This window comes from Marmota monax, unplaced genomic scaffold (genome assembly GCF_021218885.2).
Source record: "Marmota monax isolate L192 unplaced genomic scaffold, Marmota_monax_Labrador192_F-V1.1 WCK01_AAM20220418_F8-fsc00119, whole genome shotgun sequence".
NCBI classification, from domain to species: Eukaryota; Metazoa; Chordata; class Mammalia; order Rodentia; family Sciuridae; genus Marmota; species Marmota monax.
This window is the reverse complement of record NW_026694771.1, coordinates 3,083,768-3,105,074: the sequence shown is the minus strand read 5'-3', so window position 1 is coordinate 3,105,074 and position 21,307 is coordinate 3,083,768. Positions and strand designations below refer to the sequence as shown.

At 32.1% G+C, this 21,307-nt stretch overlaps 1 protein-coding gene across 25 annotated transcripts in view; it reads right to left on the bottom strand.

The window, feature by feature from the left end:
- Zbtb20 (zinc finger and BTB domain containing 20) overlaps nucleotides 1-21,307 on the bottom strand; it is a 795,965-nt gene that overhangs the window by 566,540 nt on the left and 208,118 nt on the right. For all 25 annotated transcript variants that reach the window (XR_009225021.1, XR_009225019.1, XM_058572861.1 and 22 more), the window contains one exon: nucleotides 7,131-7,170. The gene's annotated coding sequence lies outside the window, so the exon portion shown is untranslated. The remainder of the gene's footprint in view (nucleotides 1-7,130; nucleotides 7,171-21,307) is intronic.

The window sequence follows — 21,307 nt, the reverse complement described above, 5'->3', positions numbered from 1 at the left end:
TACTTTGAAACAGCCTGATTTTGTAAGAACGTTTCCCAAATCGTTGGGTACAGCACATTTACAGAACATGCTCTTGGGATCCGGACTTCGCTCCAAACCTTGTTTGTACAAAAAGGGGCCAAGCAGCTGGGAAATTCTGGAGTGGAGTGTGTCCTCATTAGTTCCCATCTGCCACCAGAACTCAGCTCATGGCAAGTTTGGCTAAGTCCTGGTGTACTCAGGTCCAAATGTGGGTCAGTTTTAATTACACTATACAGAATTCAGTGTGCAGTTTTTAAATCCTTATTATACAGCACAGAGGAATGGGCAGCTCTCCAGCTAATCAATTTTTTAAAAGTACATATATAAAAATTTTAAACCAGGCTAGAAGACAGTGGGTGGAAAAAAAAAACTTATAAATGAATACAAGGGTTACTTAAGAGAATTATTAGTGAAACTGGGTCATGAGTTGGTTTTGCTTTAAAACTTAAATGTGAGAAAAAATGTTTTCACTAGTAAGATGGCAAACTTATACAAGACACACAATGCCTCTTGTTCCTTAGATCAAATGAGTAACAATAATGCTGTGGCCACCTACAAGAGCACTAGCTTGTGCATAAACAGAGATTTTGTCATTCACACCCATCCCCTTTCAATGTTTATCATTGTGGCAAGAATTGCATAAAAGCAAAAAACACAAACTACCTGGTAAAAGTGAAGAAACAAAATAAGATGATGGTAGAGGGAGAAAGAGAGAGAGAGAAGTATTGGGGGGGGAAGGAGAACAGAAAGCACATGTGCTGAGTAGCAGACTCTGAGCATGACTTGGCTCTCAGTGCCATCCACATAAATGGGGGCCAGAATCAACTCATGCAGTCTATGTTCAGAATCCGTCCTGTCCAAAAGCTTCCTCAGGTGCAGGAGAGCTTAAACACTAAGCTTTCAAAGACAACTGTCAGTTAAAAAAAAAAAAAAAAAAAAAAAAAAAAAAAAAAAAAAAAACAACAACAACAAAAAAAACCATTAGGAGTGAATTTGTAGGAATTCAATGATTGGGCATTTTGGCAATAATATAATTTATATAATGTACCATTTTTAAAGGGTGAAATGTGCTTTGGCACAGCCCTAATAATAAAACAAAACAAAAACCCAAAACACAATCTTAAATACTCAAAGTATTTTTTTGGACTTTGGACTTTGGACTTGTTATGAAGTTTATCCATTTAAAAAGCAGCATGGAATACTGGGTTCAAATGCCAACATTTAATATTTACTAGCTGTGTGACTGGACAAATTGCTTATCTTCTCTGACATGCCATTTTATCACCTGGAAAATGGGGGAAATAACGTCTAACAAATGTTATAAGCATTATCAATAATATATATATAAATGTCTGGAATACAAAAGTCACTCAAATATTAACTATTAACCCAGTCATTATGTATCAAATCGTGCCCTACACCCCAAAAAAGTGCTGGAATCCTAATCCCCAGTACCACAAAATGTCATTTTATTTTGGAGAAGGCAGGCCATTTTAGACCTAATCAAATTAAAATGAGGTTATTGGGTGGACCTTAATACAATATGACTGATGCCCTTATAAAAAGGGAGACATCTGAACACTGAGACACTAAGGGAGAAAGACAAAGGGAAAAGACAGCTAACTACAAGTCAAAAGGAAAGTCCTGGACCAGATCCCTCTCTCTCAACTCCCAGAAACAACTACCCTGCTGATTTCAGACTTCTAAGCCCAAGAAAGGATGTGTCTATTTAAGATGCTTAGTTTGAGGTACTGTGGTACACCCTTAAGACTGTGATAAAGCTTTAGCATGCTGATACCCAACTAAGTAAAAATTTAACTATCAATGTCTGTCTTGATTCATTATGTCAAAAACTGTTCATTTGACATTATGTACATCAACTCTATAACTTTTGGTAAGTAATGATCAGATCCATGTACCTAGTGCTATTCTCCTTACTTTTAAGGAATCCTTTTCTGATTGCTGTTCAAGAAGGTACTGCTGCAATATAAGCAGCCTGGCAGAGGAAAATGGTTTACTATAATTAAGATCATCTAGATTTTATTAAAGATAATTAAGGGAAAATCATACATATAAATTCACAAATCCTTTCTCCTGTTAAGGGAGTTTGTGTTGTAGGGCATCAGGATATTTTACCATGCTAATTTCCTTCTCAAGAAAAAAGAAACCTTATATAGCTATCTAGTCATTGGCACTTAAATGCACTAAACTTGAAGCTGCTTAGATTGTGACAACCTTGCCAAGAGAACCATATTTAATGAAAATATGGGTTCTTTGAGAGATTATTTTTAAGAGATTGGTTTTGAGGGCATCTGCTTTTCAAAAGAGGGGTTAAAGCTATCTGGGGTTGTATCAGCAGAACTTCCATTGGAGGATATGCTTCCATAGTAAACAAACACTGAGGTGAACACAAGCATAGCTAGAAATTATGAGTCTACATGATAAACTGAGATATTCCACAGTATTTATCAAAGCCACAACATTACCAAAATTAACTGCCAAAGAATGAATACCAAATTTCCTTCAAATTCCTATACTGCCTATTATAACAACTTCATATATTAACAAGAAAGAGAAAAAATTAACATGCAGAGAATATTAGTAAATATTGCACTCCAAATATTTTTATACCTAACTACTTTAATCCTCACATACATCAATAAAAAACAAGTGTTTGTCCTACCATATCATAAATCTGAACACTTGAAACTTAGTAAGCTTAGGCAACCTTGATCAGGTCACATAGCTAATGAATTTTGGAGCTCAGATTTCAGTAGCCAGTTAGAATTCAAAACTCCTAAGTTCAAACATGATCAAAAGAGTTAAAATCCAGATATTCTAAAAACATCATTAGCATTTGAGATGTTGATCTATTTAAGGCATTCATAGGCTCCTTTAAAGCATGAGCTCAACTAGTAGATATTTTCTTGCTGAACCTAACTCATCCTATTTTCCTTATGAAGAAACCAATGTCATTCACAGACACAAATTAAAATATTCCAATCAATTTAGATGAAAGTAATCTCAGCATAAGAATACATGGGAAAGAGAATTACCATATGATCCAGTAATTCCACTTCTGGGTATATATTTAAAAATCACTGAAAGCAGGTTCTCAAGGAGATATTTGTATACTTGTGTTCATAGAAGAATTATGCATAACCAAAATGTGGAAGCAATCCAAATATCCACTGACAGATGAATGATAAGCAAAATATGGAATATCCATACAATGGAATATTATTCACCCTTTAAAAAGGAGGAAATTATGACTTGTATTACAACATGGATTAACTCTGAGGATATTACACTAAGTGAAGTAAGGCAAATACAAAAACATAAATACTGTGTGATTTCCCTTATGTAATTAACAGAAGTCAAAATCATTTGGATAAAAAGTAGAATGGGGGTTGCCAGCAGGCAGAGGGAGGCCAGAATTGGGAGTTATTTTTAAATGTGTATAGCATTTTCGTTTGACAAGATTAAAAAGTTGTGGAGATGGATGATTGTGATGGCTGTACAACAGTATGAATGTATTTCATACCATTCAACTAAACATCTAAAAAGGATTAAGATGGTAAATTTTCTGTTGTGTGTATTTGACCATAATTAAAATTTGGGAAAAATGACAAAAAGAATATATCTTTTAGATTTAGTATACTGATTGACAATTTCTAAAATTTCTTCTAAATCCATAAAAGCAGTTGTAACTTTGGGCAGAATTTTGGAGGCAATCTATGCAAAAATGTTCAGACTACAATGTCTGCTCCCAGACATTGGATGGAACTCTTCAGTATCTTAGAGCAGTCTTCATGTTGGTAGTAGTGGTGGTGATAGAAAATTTAGCATAGCTAAGACTTTTATTGAGTATTTGCTATGTGTCAAACAATGGATTTTACTAGTAGCATGTTATCTCTCTCTCCAGACATTAAAATATACGGTAGATAATGTTTCTAGTTTCACAGATGAGGAAACAAAAGAACAGACATGTGACCAGTTCCATACTAAATAATAATTGGTGATGCTCAAAAGAACCCTCTTGACATATCTTTGTCTCCCTCTACACTGGTTGATCTTTGAGAACAAGTACTTTTCTTATTCATTTAGCCTGTCACTGTGTCTAGCAAACAGTAGGCATCCCGTTTACCTTATACAGTAAAAGAAAGACAAGAAATGAGGCCAGGAGGGAGGATGGAAGGAGGAAAGAAAGAAATTATATTTAGGCATGCTATGTTCTCAATAAATGTGGATTTACTTCCTTTATTTCTTTAATCCTGAAGTCACACAGAAACCTGCAATTAGGCTGAGGAATTCTAGGGCTTGGCAGTTTATCTTTGAGATTCCACACAGTAATTCTGGTACAGACCACTGAAGCAGCTGCTAATATTTGTCTGGTTTAATGATAAATATTCTAGCTAATACATATGGTGGCTTAACTGTTAAATTCTCATGTTAAGACTAATATAGTGATATAGCTTAATCAACCACACTAGAATCAGAAGGAAGAAATGATGTCCATGATATTGACTTCTTGCCCACTGGTTTAAATTAAGGGTAAAAGAAAAAGTGTTCCCAGAGGAAAGGCACTTCCAAGCATAAAAGTGCTCATGATTATCATCAGTCAATGGTAGCAAAATTTTTGAAGCTAAACAAGATGTTTACCTACAGTAGTTATTGCCTCATTTTGCAACCTGGGCCATTCTTAGGAGAGTGAATCATGCTACCAAAATGGAACTCTAGAAGTGCCTGTCTAAAGCAGGTCTTAATGGTTCTCTTTGAATCTACCTTTGTATGACTTTATGTATTTATAGTTGGAATTTGGTGTATAATTAGAAACCATAATTATAAATATGTATACAATAAATAAAGGCTACATTATTTCTGCTTAGTGAAACAGCTACAAATGTTTAATATGTTCTGATCTTACCTGATCGAGAGAGTCAACACGGATTTTATTTTTTGTGTTTTAGTAAGACAGAGATAAGGAGAGGAAGAAAGCAGAGTGAGTGTTCAGGAAGGTTAGGACATTAGTCACATAACACAGAAGATTTGTTTATCCCTACGCTGCAAAGAGTTTCCAAGGTGACAAGTAACTTAACCATTAAGGCCTCAGCCTTGTGTGTATAATAGGGATAATAAAAAGGCTTTTCTCATTCTGAGTAAAAATGAATATAAAGCAAATATTATTATTCTAATTCTTTATAAAAATAACAAAGGATCAATTCTGATATATTAATGTCTCATTTTAAGAACAGGATTTATCAGTATTTTCATCTCTATCTATCCACCAGTATAAAAACTAAAGTAAGTCCATCAAGGCTTATCCAAAATGTATAACAAGTAATAAGTTTCTAGGACACTATCCCTCTATTTCTAATAGAACAGCAGAAATGTTTTATTCATATATGCATTCATTCAACATTTATTGACCAACTACTATGTTCAAGGCATTGCATTAAGGGACTATGGCCAATACTCTTTACTTTTGTATCTCTATTCTTACTTCCCAAGAGGTTAAATTCATATCATGGTTATTTATTAAAAGAATTCTAAATGGATCAATGAAAGTAAAAATAATATCAGCTTCAAGAAAGATTTCTGTTACTAAATGTTGATAGGAAACCGTTAGTGTTTTAAAACTGTTAGTGTTTTAGGTTAAGGAAAACAATGCGAACTGTCTGAACAAGTTTTTGCTATCTGGAATATAGGACTACTGAATAAATTTACTAAGTATTTCATTTATAGAATTTTACCTAGCTAGTATAAAATATGGCCTACAATAGCTTGCCTGTTTTGAAAATACAGATATTTGTCAGAAGATACATAAAACCATTAACAAATAATAACAATCTCACCACTAGTAACACTTAGGAAAAATACCAGGTATCTAGCATTTGATCCAAGGATAATATCCCATTCTCAAAATCTGCATCTGGATTTTTAGCCCCTTTTCTAGGATTGCTGTTTAATTTCACTTTATTTCTCCCTCACTTCTGCCCCAAATGCAACAGAGACATGCACAAATCAAGAAATCATCTTACAATATACCCTTAAATTTTCTGAATATTCCCCATGTGTCCACTAATATCCAAATGCTTTCAAATCTGTTCAGCTAAATGGATCAATAACTACATCCAGCCTCACATAGTGGGGCTGCCAACATGATGAAATCGAGCCAAACACAAAATGTCTCTACCAGGACAAAGATTATTATCAACACAGTCATCACAGTTATCTGGAGAGATCTAGTCTCCCAGGTATGCTTTGAAGATGCCAGTGTGCATATTATCTAGGGCAGGGCAGTCATATATATATGACTATACACACACACACACACACACACACACACACACAAGGATTCGGAGGAAATATTTTGGAAGCCCAAATTAGTGAGTTTTAAAATAAATGAATGTACTAGTTCAAGGTCTACATCAAGGAAGTATCTTTCAAAATCATAGTACAAAAATACAAATACATAACAGCAGAACCAAACTGCTAACAAGCTTCTCTGTGCACTTACTCATCTGACACAGCTGCAAGCAACAATTGAGCAGGTGCAACCAAGCTTTTGAGAATTCCTGCCTGTTGCCCAGGAACCACAACACCGCACGGTTGAGATTTTAAACAGGTGCAAACATTTTTTTTCCCATTTGTCTAGTGCTTGAGACAGTGCAGCAGACAGTACATCTGCAACCACTCCTTACCTAAAGCAACCCCCATGGAAAATGAATTTGAAAACAGCAAAAAAGTTTGAAAAACAATAATGTCAAAAACACAGTAGTTCTGTAACAGTCTGTTCCCACATCATCAGTTGCTTTAATAGTTCAGTTCCATAAAATACTATCTAATCTTCAAAGATGAAAGCATTATAATTAAAATTATTCTGCCTCATCAAATTTTATAAATGTTTATTTGATTCTTACAATAAAATGAAATACAACATATGTATGAAATATAATGTTCTTTGAAGCTGTGAATATCTGTAAGTACAATATTAAAAAATTAACATTTTCATATTAGGAAATCTGTAAGAATATTAATAAACAAAATGTAGTAATTTTTCAGTTAATACACAGACTTACTTAGTTATAGGTAAATTATATACATACCTGCTATGGGACACAACAGACTTGCAATTTATCTGGTACTCTGAAATGCAAAACAAATATGTCATATAAGTAAGATTAAATTACTGAGTTACATCTAGTATCTTTGTTGAGACAATTTATGCAGAAAAGTAGGAAAGACTGCAGTGAATAGAAAAGGTAAATTATATATATATATATATATTTCTCATAGGATACTTCAGATCATACTAAATTCATGTGTGTGAATACACACAAATACATATAGCCTCTTAGCAATGTTATCAAAAACAGGAACCAGCAAGGGACTGAGACTCACCATGGCCTCTGAAACGCAAATGCTTTCACTAGAGGACGAGGCAAACACTTAAAAATGATTTTTTTTTTTTGGTATTCATCCAAGACTATTGCCTTCCTAATACAAATATGACTGCTGCTCTCTAAAATGAAACTACTCTGACTCATTTGCACTCAGTTTGGCTAGAATATTGGTATGGAATGAAGGTGCTTTTGTACAGCAGTCCACACACAAAAAAAATGCATAAATAAACATAAGTAAATTTTGAATGCTCATTAAATTTGTTACAACAGAGAAGAGAAATGAGACTGATTGATACAAGAAGGAACGTTAACACTACATCAGATATAATGCCTAATGTCTCAACCCAAAACACTGACTGACAAAACTTCCAGTGAAGTAGTTATCAATATAGAAAACTAAGTCTAGTTTAAACAAAAGTATGTAGTTTATAATCAGAACCAAAAAATAATTTGGTTTAGGAGGAAACTTTGTAAGCTGCAGCATCCAAACTGAATTCTCTAAAGCAAGAATTCCATAATTCTTTCTGAAAGCAAAATACAGTTTTTAATTTATATATTTCTGAGCATAGTTGTCAAGAGCAACATATTAAAGTGAGTAGTTCTACTTGACGACACTTGCTTAAAAGTACAGATAGATAAATGATTTTGACACTGGCTCAATGAAATAGCATCATATATACTTCCAATGAGAGTACAAATTGTAAGTTTCTAGAAAGTATATACATATCAAGACCTCAAAGTTCAAAATTTTTACTCAGTGATTTTAGTTCCAGGAATCTATCTTATGTAATATAAAAACAATAGAAATATCTATAAAATGATAATTTTATGGTAGGGTATTAATTGCATAGACAGTATAAAATTATGTAGATTAAAAACACAAATACTAAGGGTGATTATATCTGGATGATAGAAATATGGGTGTTTAAATTTTTTCTTTTTATTTTCATATACAGTTAATTACTTTTATCATAGGAAAATATAAGTCGGTAAGTTAAGGGTAAAAGATAAACTTATAAAGTGCCATATGGAAATCATAAATCTAACCTTCCTAAAAGAAATAAATTAATTCAATCACACAAAAAATCCACTAGGTGTACCTACAGTGAGAAACACACTCTCATTGCTTCCTCATAGGGGTATATTCATGGTCTTTTTTATCCCACTGCTTTAGAATCTACACCAGTAATTCAATAACACATTTTTAATCATCTCAGTAAAACTTCTTAATTATGCAGAGTGAAATGATGACAAGAACAATTTAGGACTGCAAATCTGTTCAATCTAGTACAGACTAATTTATTCACCAAGCCAACAACATTCAATGAGCATCTACTATGTGTAAGGTCAAGTTTGGCACTGTGATACACTAAAAGATAAATTAGGATACAACTTACCTTCATCATGTTAGCAATTTAATAGTGTTAAAAATATGAAGAGATAAACATAATACAGTTCAGGGAATTTGTGAAAGATCTGATATGTTTTAAAGCAAGAAAATACATGTCAGGTTTATTCATTTATTTAAGATTGGACAAAAACTTATATTTAGGTAACACTGAAAAAAAGATTCAGACTTATTAGTCTGTATCACTTATACAATATACTGGTAAATTATTTTAAATACTTAAGCTTTTCTTTATGTGATTTACTTTTTGTTAGTGGAAATATAATAAAATAGAAGGTTAAGTATAAAGGAATATCGATCCCATCTAGGATGCCAGAAATGTAAGATTGTCTCAGATATACACAGCCACATAAAACACATGCACAATTATTAACAGACTACAGTTATTTATTGGCAACCAAAGTAAATAAGTTAGTTACTTGTTAATCCTGTATAAAGACACTGTTATGACAACACTACCAGTTGGACAAAAGGAGATATGGCAAACCCCTTTGGTTGTGCAGATAAATTAATACAGCATACAGATTCAATAGCAGGTCTATTCTTTGTGATCTATAGCCATAATCTTTGCCCTTCTGAAGTCAGTGCCACAAGATGGTTGTGAGGGTGAGGTCCACGAGGTCAGTCTGTGTGAAGTGGTGACAAGCACTAAGAAAAGCTATTCATGTGATCAGTGATCCATAGACCAGGCTCTTTGAGTTCTAGGCAGCCATGGTTATGATGTAGGATAACAGTTAAGTGCTTAGCTTTTGCCATCAGACAATTCTAAAATAGAAGTTCAGCTGCTCCTCTTCAATTTCTGATCTTGAACAAGTTATATTTTCCCTGTCTATAAACCATGATCATGTTACCTACCCTACAGGGTTGTTTTTGCAGAGATCAGGGTCATAAGAATGTAAAAGAATTAGAACAGTTACAGCCATTAAAAAAGAATTTATGAAAAAATAATTATGATCACATTAAGCTGAGAGGATAAACTAATCAGGTGGTAAGAAAATAAAAACTGCTTGCTCACAGTATCATCCAGTACCTCATCCAAGCACCAGTCCTGTACTGGCTGTTCACAGGACATGTCTGAATCAAGAAACACTCCACAACAAAGGTAACAGCCCCATTAAGAACTCTAACAAGTATTTTTAAGCACCATTCCTATCACTAGGCAGTAGGATCTAAATAATATTGTAGTTATATTGACTGACTTTTCTGGATGAAAATGAAGGATCATTATAAAATATTTAAATATTTCCTAATTTACGGAAACAATCAGAAAAAGGAAAGTAAGGAGAAATAGATGTAATTACTCAACAAAATCAGACCAAGGTGTCATGGGCTCCTTAGCAATCACATGTACACAATATCATTTTTCTATGTATTCTAAAAAGACCTGAAAATGACTGGAGTTCCCACATAATATAAGTTTGCAAGTACAGTGAAGGATACTACAGTCAGTTTTTCTCCTGTGGCTTGTAAGACAGAAACAGATATATACTGATTTTTTTTTCTATATTTCATTTCTGTTTTGATCTGAAGGACAGCAGAAATTCCAAGTTGTTAAATGATATGTCTTCAGATTCTCAAACAGATTATTAATACCTTTACTATCAGTACCATTAAACATGGAGATATCCTATCCTATGGAGTGTTTTGTTGTTTTTGTTTGAGGACTAAAAAAACACTTCCCCATGACTAATGAGCATCCTAAGGAACACATTTTTGGTGGTGGTGGGGTACCAGGGATTGACCCCAGAGGAACTTAACCAATGAGTCACATCCCATTCCTTTTTAATATTTTATTTAGAGGCAAGGTCTTGCTGAGTTGCTCAGGGCCTCCCTAAGTTGCTGAGGCTGACTTTGAACTCATGATCCTCCAGCCTTTTAAGAAAAGCCTGTGATACAATGTAATATTATTATTATTATTTGTTGTTGTTATTATTATAGTTTTTATATTATTGACTTTAATCATAAATAAAGCCAATTTTATTTTTGAAAACTGAGGTGTCGTAACTTCTGTAATTTATTTGAACAAAAAGTACTATAAAGAATAAGAGGGAGCTGGGGTTGTAGTTCAGTGGTAGAGCTCTTGCCTAGCATCGATGAGGCACTGGGTTCAAATCACAGCACCATATAAATAAATAAATAAAGGTGAATTCTTTAAAAAAGAGAGTAAGAAGAATTATAATTTTTAATGTAGTCTTGAAAGACTAGTTAATTATGATTTTTATGTAAATTACTGAGTTAGAATACCCCTTTTGTGCTTAAAAACTATCAGTTTATCAAAAAGAGGAAAATGAAAAGCAACAGTTATCTATTTATCAACACTGTGAACTGGAAACAAATAAAGGGCAATAAGTAAAAAACAAAATTCATAACAACAGTCACTGGTTAGCAAAGGCATGATTTGTCTCTCCAGATAAATCACAATAAAGCTATAAAATGTATGAAAACTAAAATTGATATTTTTTAAAATGTGCTAAATTTGAATTTTCTAATATTGATGGCCACTAAAGTGAAACAATTTAATATAAAATTTTATGTGTAACGTTAAGAATTTGCACTCTTATCTAGAAAACTCGTCAACAATACAATGGATGCTTTGTTTAATAATTAACACTTCATAATGTATTAAGAAGGAAATCAATGTTGTTTCTATAGATGATTTTGTTCAAACTTATCAATGAACCTTTAAGAGCTACTTAAATGAACATTTAAGAGCTACTAAGCAAAATGACCAAAACCAAAATTTATGTTAAGAGTTTTATTTTCAAAATAATGTCAAATTGAATTATGATTATTGAAGTGAATGTATTCCCAAGAAATGTGAACATGTCTACTTGTACATAAACCTGTGGTCTTAGTTTATATGCTACCTTTTCCAAAATCTGATTTCTATTCTTAAACTTGTACTAATAATCATCACATTGCATTGTAATTGTCTTTCACAGAGTCTATAAACTCGAGGACAAGGGTTTTGTCTTATTCACCTTTACATTTTATTCCTTAACATAATATCTGATGTGCAGTAGGTATTCCTTAAATATTGGTCAGAGGAATCCTGAGTGAATTATGTTGCCATCTCTTCTTGATGATTAAGAAAATTCACATTGCATAAAAAATTAAGCAATCACATTCCTAAACAAACTCCTTCCAATCTTTAAAGGACTAAATTTCCAGTTTCTTTTCTTGTGCTTTTTCCTCCTGCTTTTCATCTTCAAAAGTTCAAATCTCAGTTTTCAGAATCTGTGTCCAAATGTTCATACCAGATGAGAAAACCTAATTGACTTGTGCCTACAATGGGCAAACCTACACATTGACAGATATCTAACATACTAGAAGTTATGACATAGAGTTCATTGAGCTAATTCTTCAGTACCTTACCAGGTCTCTCTCAAAAAGACCTTCTCTGACTATAAATCTTGAAATAGATCCCTTCATTATTTTATTTATTTTTTTATTCATGTCAAATATGACAGATTAAATTATTGGTATTGATTTATGTATTTATTATCTCTCTTTCCAACTAGATTTTATACTAAATAGAAGCCATGTAATTTTTGTTCTGCATTCTATACAAAGGGTCTAGTTTAGTGCCTGATATATAATAAAGAGTATTTGTCAGATGCAGGAGACTAGGGGTAGCAGCTTCCATTCAAAAAAGACTAAAATTGGGTAGCAAACAGCTACTCCAACTGATGTTTTCTTCTTATTCCAACTGTCTAACACATGGAAACCTAAACAGTATGGTAATTTTACTGTAAATTCCATTCAATCAAAGGCAAGCTAAGAATTTTTTTTAATTAATTCTTGGTAGGTTGAGGGTAGAATATATAGGAAAAGCAATAAAATCATAATGATAATAGCAACCATTTCTAATCAGAAATTTGAGGTTTGAATTCCAGCTTATTAGCTATGTTTCCTAGGGAAACTAATAAACCCTCCCTAATATTCATATTCATCATATTTAAAATGGTAGGCTGCTGTCTAAACATTTAAGTTCTTATATTGATTCAATGGGATTCTATATGAAAGCACATGGTAATATAATTTATGTTATTTAGAAGAAAGGGCTCACTATACATTAGTTCCTTTACATTGGTCAGTCGAGGTCTGCAGAAAAAAAAAAAGACCTAATATTACCAAAAATCAAGGATCAGACATTTTAGGTAGGGAATAATTGGAGAAACAAGGGCTCAAAGGCAGAAAAACAGTAATCAGGTGTTAAGGACAGCCAACTTTCAAAAAAAATGTTTAAGGCAGAGTCGTAGGACTATCACAGCAGTTAGACATGGGAAAAGATTTCAACATGATAGAAAAAGAAGTCTAGCTTTTCTCTTGAAAAGAGCCTCTCCTTACATAAATAAAACAATTGCTACTATTATAATTTGGAAAAAAATCAACTAGTACATTAAACACACATACTAGAGGTTTAACATTATTCATATGAGTTCACATACTAGAAACACAGCCTGTGTAAATATAGCTATAAACTTTATTATTTACTGATAAAGTAAAAGCATATCATTCTTCATGTACTGCCTGCAAAGGCAACTGTGTACTTGCTCATTAAATTACAAGGCAACAGGGTATAAACTTAGGGTAAATCTTTGCATTTTGTGTGTATCAGACAGTTCCTACTAATAATGGAAGAAAATCTTGGTACAGGCTGAGTATCCTGTATCCAAAACACTTGGGACCAGCAGTGTCTCAGATTTACTTTTTTTTATGTTGGAACGTTTGCATATACATTATATGATATTTTGAGTATGGGACCCAAGTCTAAATACACATTTCATTGTTTCAAATACATCTTATATATGTAGCATAAAGGTAATTTTATACAATATTTTTAGTGTGCCTGTGTTTTGACTGTGTTTAGGTGTGCAGTTTTCTATTTGTTATCATGGTAGAGCTTAAGAAGTTTCAGATTTTAGAGCAGTTTGGATTTTGGATTTCCAGATAACAGATGCTTAATTTTTATCATAAAATTTTTACCAGAAATTTTTTCATACGTAGTTGCTTTCAGGAGTCAAGTTAATTTACTCAAACATATTAGCTTCCTTATTAAAATTATTTTCTGTCTAAGTCATTATCATGTATGTGAATGTGCATGCCTTCCTGCATTATTCAGTTAGTTCTTAGAAGAAATCTTAGATGCACTACATATCAAAAGTAATCATCATACTTCTTGGAGGAATACTTCCTGGTGCCAAAAAGCTCATCAGGAATTCAACTGTATAGCCTTTATCCACCAGAGGTGGGAAACTACCTTTTTAATAATCTATACTCCTCCTAGATCGTGGTCATCATGAAGGCTAAAATATTATCAATTTTGTTTCTTATATCATCATCACCTAGTTCAGGGACACACAACACACAGTTATTAAAGATTTCATTCATTTATTTCAACTTCAGTACTTATGACGTATTAGGCATTATTCAAAGTGATGGACTTAGAAGTAAACAAAGTAGATGAAGATTTCTAGCTTATGAAGAGTTTATTTTTCTTTGAGTGTGATTACTGCTGTTTAAAAATTCTTTAGTAAGGATATATATGGAATGATAGATAATGTTCCTTGCTAAAGAATTTTTAAACAGCAGTAAAGGGGAAAGGCATAGGCTGAGACTTACAAGTAAGGGTTCAAATTTTATATAGTGTTATGATTTGGATTTGGAAGGTTCACAAAAAGCTCATGTGTTGAAAGCATGATCGGCAGTGCAGCAAGATTCAGAGGTGGAGCTTTTAGGTAATGATTGGATCTTAAGGGCTCTGATCTCATTAATGGACTAATCCATCCATAACTGAATGGAGTACTGAGAGATGAGACCTATTTGGAGAAAGTAGGTTATTGGAGGCATGCCCTGGAAGGGTTTATCTTTTCCCTGTGCACCACCCCTCACACCCTCATCCCTGCTCCCAGAAGCTAAGCAGCTTTCCTTCACTATGCCCTTCTGCTATGGCATTTCTGTAATGAAACTGTCCAACCATGGACTGACACCTCTGAAACTATGAGACAAAAAATTCTCTAAGTTGTTCTTGTCAGACGTTTTAGTCACCATAACACAAAACTCAGTAATACAGATAGGATGATTAATGAAGAAATTATTAAAAGATGACATTTTACTGAAGTCCTAAATAAAAGACAATGAGTTAATGGCTCGCAGAAAAGGTATTCAAGCCAAAGATACAGGAAGTACAAGTTTATCAAGCAGGAATATGCTCCTTTATTTCCTATAAAATGTCAGGCTAGATTCACACAGAAATATCACTATTGAAACATAGAGGGCGTATATTAAAAAGAGAAAACACACACAATGTTTTAAATGTTTGATCTCATGAAAAAAATAATAAAATTCTAAGGAGACAGAGACAAAGCACTATGAAGCTACTGTAACACCCCTTGGAGAATTTCCAACTCAGCAATCATCAGGGAACCATAAGTGGAAAAAACAGGTTTGCAATAATAGAGAATGGCAATCTGGAATATCTAGAAGAAGCAAATCCACTTTAGCAAGATACTTTCAACAATGAAATCCATGTGGGAGTCTCATAGAACAGCAAACTCCAATGCAGAGCTCCAAAAACAAAAATATCAAGTACATCAGGAAATGTTCTTCATCAAACACTTTAAATTAAATATGAGCATTAAGTAAAAAATGAACCCTTAAGAATTGAAGTAACAGAATATTAACCTCAAATTTTGTGGGAATATGTTAAGAATAATAAGAAAAAAATTTAAATAAAAAGAAAATGTAAAAAGTAATTATAAAAACAACATATTTGATTAGAAAAGATTTATAGAAATAAATTTGTCATTAAAATTAGTGTTAAATGAGACTACAGTACATTAAATGTAGCTAGAGGATAAATTACTGAACTGAGAGATAATTTTAAGGAATTTATCCACGATGAAAAGAGAAATAAAGAAAATATTTTAAAAGATTAAGAAATATAATCAAATTAGAAAGCTGTAACACATGTTTAGTATTTGAGAATGAGAAAATACAGACAAAAGCACAATATCTGAAGTGATTATGGATCATTTCCAGAGTTGGTGAAAAATATAAAACCTCAGATGCATAGTGCACAAATGCCAAGTGAAATAAAATAAATACAAATCTATATACATTACAAAACTATAAAATCTATAACACTATAATTCTGGATCCAACTGTAGAAACATAAACCACTCAAGAGTGCAAGACAATTTAAAGTGCATGGTAGAAAAGTTTGATAAGCAAACCAAGGGACAGCAACACAACTTAGAGATTAGCAATAGCAAGAGACAGAAGAGAAAAATGAGAAGCTCTGGTGGTCAAGATCAGCTGGAGCTGCAACTACAGAAGACATGAGATTGTCATCAGATATGTCACTCAGGCTGACAATGGAGAAATATTTTCATTTCTTCTCTCCTTCTATCCCTTAATCCATCATTAATTATTAATACTGGCTGAACCTCGCCAGAAGAAAACAGATTTGTGGACCTAATAAATTCAGATTGCAACAAAGGCAACAAAGTAGAATAACACAAAAGAGTAAATCTGAAAACCAAACAGTTCAGAACTTCTATAAACATTAAGACAAAGAGGGAAGCTTGATTATCTACAGGGGAAACTCAACTAAATAATTAGCTGACTTCTTCAGAGCAACACTAATATACAAAAAAGAAATAATATCCTCACAGTACTAAAAGAAAATAAATACCTTAAGTTATACATTCAGCTAAACTATTACGAAAAAGTGAGAATGAAGTGCAGTTTCAGGTAAAGATTGTTTGCTTATCATTGCCTGCATTAGAAGAATATTAAAAAATAATAAGTAAATGTAACCCAGAATAAAAGATTAGATTTAAAATGAGAAATAAGGATACTGATAGTGGTGTAATGGTAAATATTCAATAAATTGGTTCCTTAAAAACATATGGCAAAGAAACAAAATACTCATTTGTAGTGTTAACTGAATTCAGTGATATAAGTTCTCCCATCAGGCTAATTTCAGCTACAAAAATTGTGTAACTGAATGTGAAGTTGGAAAGAGATACACATAATTAGCTATTGCTTGTTAGAGCTCACTAGTCAACACTAGCTCACCAGTGAGCTCCAACATGTCACTGGATATGCCACTGTTGTGGCACCACCTATGAAATCTTGAATAAGTTTTTAGTATAAAATATTAAATAATATCAATTATTATAATGGATATAAAAACAAGTTAATACTAATATTAGATAAACTAAGATGTAGGATAGGGTCAGGTGTAATTGAAAATAAAATATTCTAAAGATTATATATGGTTTGAAAGAACAGAGATACATGGTCAAATAGAATTATTAAATAAAGGATGATCATTAAATATTTAAAGGTCATTATTTTTAATTAGAAATTAAACTACAATATATGATCTTTAAGAGAGTAGTGAACTTGAGCAACCCCAACTATACAACAGAGGATAATAAAGAATGAAAAATTAAAGAAATAGCATATTAACAGGAGGAACAAAATAAGTTTTTAGTAGTGAAGTGTATAAGTAATCACAATAAATAGAAAGCAATTAAATTTCTGATTAAAAGTAATAGTCTGGATTTTTAAAATATCAGTGGCATGCTCTCTACAGGAGAGAGAGCTAAAATATAATAAGAATGTTTTCATGAAAGTACAAGGACAGGAAAACTGAAGTAGTTATATTAAAGTCCAATAAACTGCATTCTACATAAAAGAATTATTAAGGAATAAAGATAGTCATTAAATAATAAAAATGAAATAATTCATCAATAAGATTTAATAAAATGCCTCTCTAAGCATCTAATAGCATGAATATAAAATATATGAAACACAAAGAGCAAACTTCTCAGTCATAATGGAAGGTTTTACCATATTTCTATCATTAAATGCCAGAACGAGTGGCCGATAAAAAAGTAATAATAATAACTTAGCAACTCAATAATGTAATTAACAAATAATAAAGCTCTAATAAAGCTTTGCATCTAATAATTATAAGATATACATGCCTTCCAGACATGCATGGAAAATCTACAAAAACTGATCTTATATCAAGCCACACAGTAAGTTTCAATATACACCAAAGAATTAGAATCATTTTATCATCTCCCCTAAACACAAGTTAATTTAGACCTTAACAAAAATATGTCCCTTTACTAAAAATGTTCCAAGGATATAATTTTTAAAACCTAAAAAAGTTATATATAAATCAGATCAAAATTAATAAAAATTTGAACATTCATATACATACAGAACTGAATGAATGACAATGTATATAATACATACCAAAACTCATGTAATGTAGCTGAAGCAGTCTTAGAAATAAATATCTTTAAGTTACACCAAAAAAGACAAGACATAAGTTAAAACTAAGTAACACTAAAAAATGTGGTAGCAGAAAATTAACAAAATAATTAGCAAATATAAGTGAAATAAAGGATACAAACATAAAGATAGTCAACAAAATAAAATGTTATATGTCTTTGAAAAATCTAATACAGTGGATAAATCACTGGGAAAATTTATCATTAAAAGAGAAGGTAAAATAAACAATCTTAAAAAGGAAAAAATCAATTTGGATATTTAAAATTATTACTGAATACCATGAACAACTTTGTGTCAATTATTTGAACTAAGTATACAAGTCATTTTAAAACTAAAATCAAATGGATAATTTTGCAAAAATACATGAGTAATTCAGGAAGAACTAACAAATCTAAATAGTTAAATGCGTGCGCACGCACGCACCCGCACACACACACACACACACTCAGATCCAGAAGGATTTAAATATAAATTTTAATAAACCTTTAAAACTCAGTTAATATCTACATTAAAAAACTGGACTGTACAAAATAATAAAGCACCTCATTTCTTGTATAAGATCCTTGGATACTGACATCAAAACCAGATAAAGGATTATGAGAAAGGGAAACCATAATAATTAAGCGTAAGAAGAGGCACAAGCCATCAGAAACACTCAGAAAAATAAAATATCTATCATTAATTTAGCTGCTATTAAGTGCTTTACTAAGTTTATTATTTGTTAAAAAATAAACTGCATTTTTTATTTAATTCAGTATATATATATATATATATATATATATATATCAGCCTTGTGAGGTAGTTTTATCTTCACTTTTATTATAATTTTAGTGATGCTCAAAGAAAGGAGATGGGCTCAACCCCATAGAGTTAATATGAGGCATAGATTGATATACTTACTCATATATTTAAAGAGTATTCTCATACATACAGGAAATCATGCAGACTGTCTAACCAATTTAATTTTGAATGTAGCATAATTTTTTATTTCTAGAAATTGAATTATGATATTCCTAGGCATTATTTTCTTCAAATTTACTATGTTTGATGTTCATCAAACTTCAATATGTGTCACAAAATTTGGAAAGTTTTTACTTCAATTTTAAAATATTTATTCTTGTTCTTCAATTATCGATACATTAAACTTTCAATTACTGTACACAGAAGGTGGAATAAGAGGTTGGCTAGTTAGTGGAATAAGAAGTTGCTGGTTCAAATTTCCCACCATACCAACAAAAATTTTGCAGCTCTACATGGAAACAATGTCCCATGAAAATATTGGGATTCAGATAGGAATCTGTGAAGCCACCATGGAGCCTAAGATTTAAGAATATCGGGCTGGGATTGTTGCTCAGTGGTACAGCAGTTGCCTAGCATGTGTGAGGCACTGGGTTGGATTCTCAGCACCACATATAAATAAATGAACAAAATAATGGTCTCAACAACTACAAAGTGAATTTTTTTAAAGACAGAGAGAGAGAGAGAGAATTTTTTAATATTTATTTTTCAGTTTTCAGTGGACACAACATCTTTATTTTATTTTATATGGTGCTGAGGATGGAACCCAGCGCCCTGTGCATGCCAGGCAAGCGCGTTACTGCTTGAGCCACATCCCAAGCCCAACAAAGTGAATTTTTAAAAATTAAAAAATTTCAATATGAGAAAGCTGAACCACACCCAGGTGGCAGACTTGCCAATGGTAGTCTCAACTCCAACCTCAGCACATTTTCCTGTGGGCTCATTACAACTCTGTATTACCTTGGTCCTGCTACCAAAACCATTTACCAAGAGACCTTGGAGGAGTCAGGTACAATTAATGCCAACTTTGGTCTTAGTTTTGATCCTGAAAAGGTTCTGGAAATTGGGTTATACCTCCTCTCAGCTACAGTGTGAGAACAGTATGTCATCACAATAAATAAATAAATAAAAACAATCAGATTAAAGAAGCCCAACAATATGTAGAAATACATAGATAGTTAATTAAATTAAATTTTAAAAATAATGAACAAAATGAGAATTAAAGAAGTAGAATCATAGAAAAAAACTAAATAGAAATTCTGGAAATGAATAGTACAATGACAAAAATTTTTAAAAATTCAACAGTAAGCTTCAATATACAATTCAATAATGCAAAGGAAAGAACTGGTGATCTCAATGATGGTAATTTAAAATTATCCAATTAGAAGAAAAAACAGAAGATTGAAAAAAATAAAGAATGCTTAAGGGGTCTATATGACAATATCAACTGTATGAATACAAGAATATGAAAGTCTCAGAGGAGAAGAGATGGAGAGAAAAAGGGAAAGAAATATCAACTGAAATATACCAAATCTTGGGAGGGAAATGGACATCTATATTCATGAAATAGTAGACTCCAAGAGAGAGCAACCAAAAGAAGACTACTCCAACACAAGTTATAATCAAATTGTCAAAAGTAAGTAATAGAGAAAATCTTGAAAGTAATAAGAGAAAAGATAAATGCCACATATAAGGAAATGACAATAAGACTATCAGTGATTTCCATTCTCAGACCAACAAAAGGTAAGGGGATTCATCCCCATAAAATCTGCCTTACAAAAAATGCTAACAGGAGTTCTTTGAAGGTAAACAAAAGGCCACTAAGTGACAAGAGAAAAAACATGAAAAGATAAAACTAACTGGTGAAAGTAAATATACTGTTAAATTCAGAATACTTAAATATTATAATGCTGGTGTTTAAGTAACGTTTTTATTTTAGTATTAAGGTTAAAATACAAAAGTCCAAAACTAACTATAATAATTTGTGAATGGATACACAAAAATAAAATTTACAAAATATGATATTGATAGAATTAAATGTGGAGATGGGAATAAAAGTAAAGTGCAGAATACTAATACCTAAGAGAAGTTCAGTCGTACCCCCATACTCATGCAGCATTATTTACAATAGCCAATATATGGAAAAAACTATCCATTGTAATTTTAAAAACTGTCCACTATAATTAAAAATACACTTACAAAATTAAATATTATTGAACCACAAAAGTAAGGAAATTCTGCCATTTCCAAGAACACAAAAGAAACTGGATCACAATATAAGTGAAATGGGGCAGGCACAGAAAGACAAATGATGTATGATGAACTCACATGGAATCTAAAAAGGTTAAAAAAAATA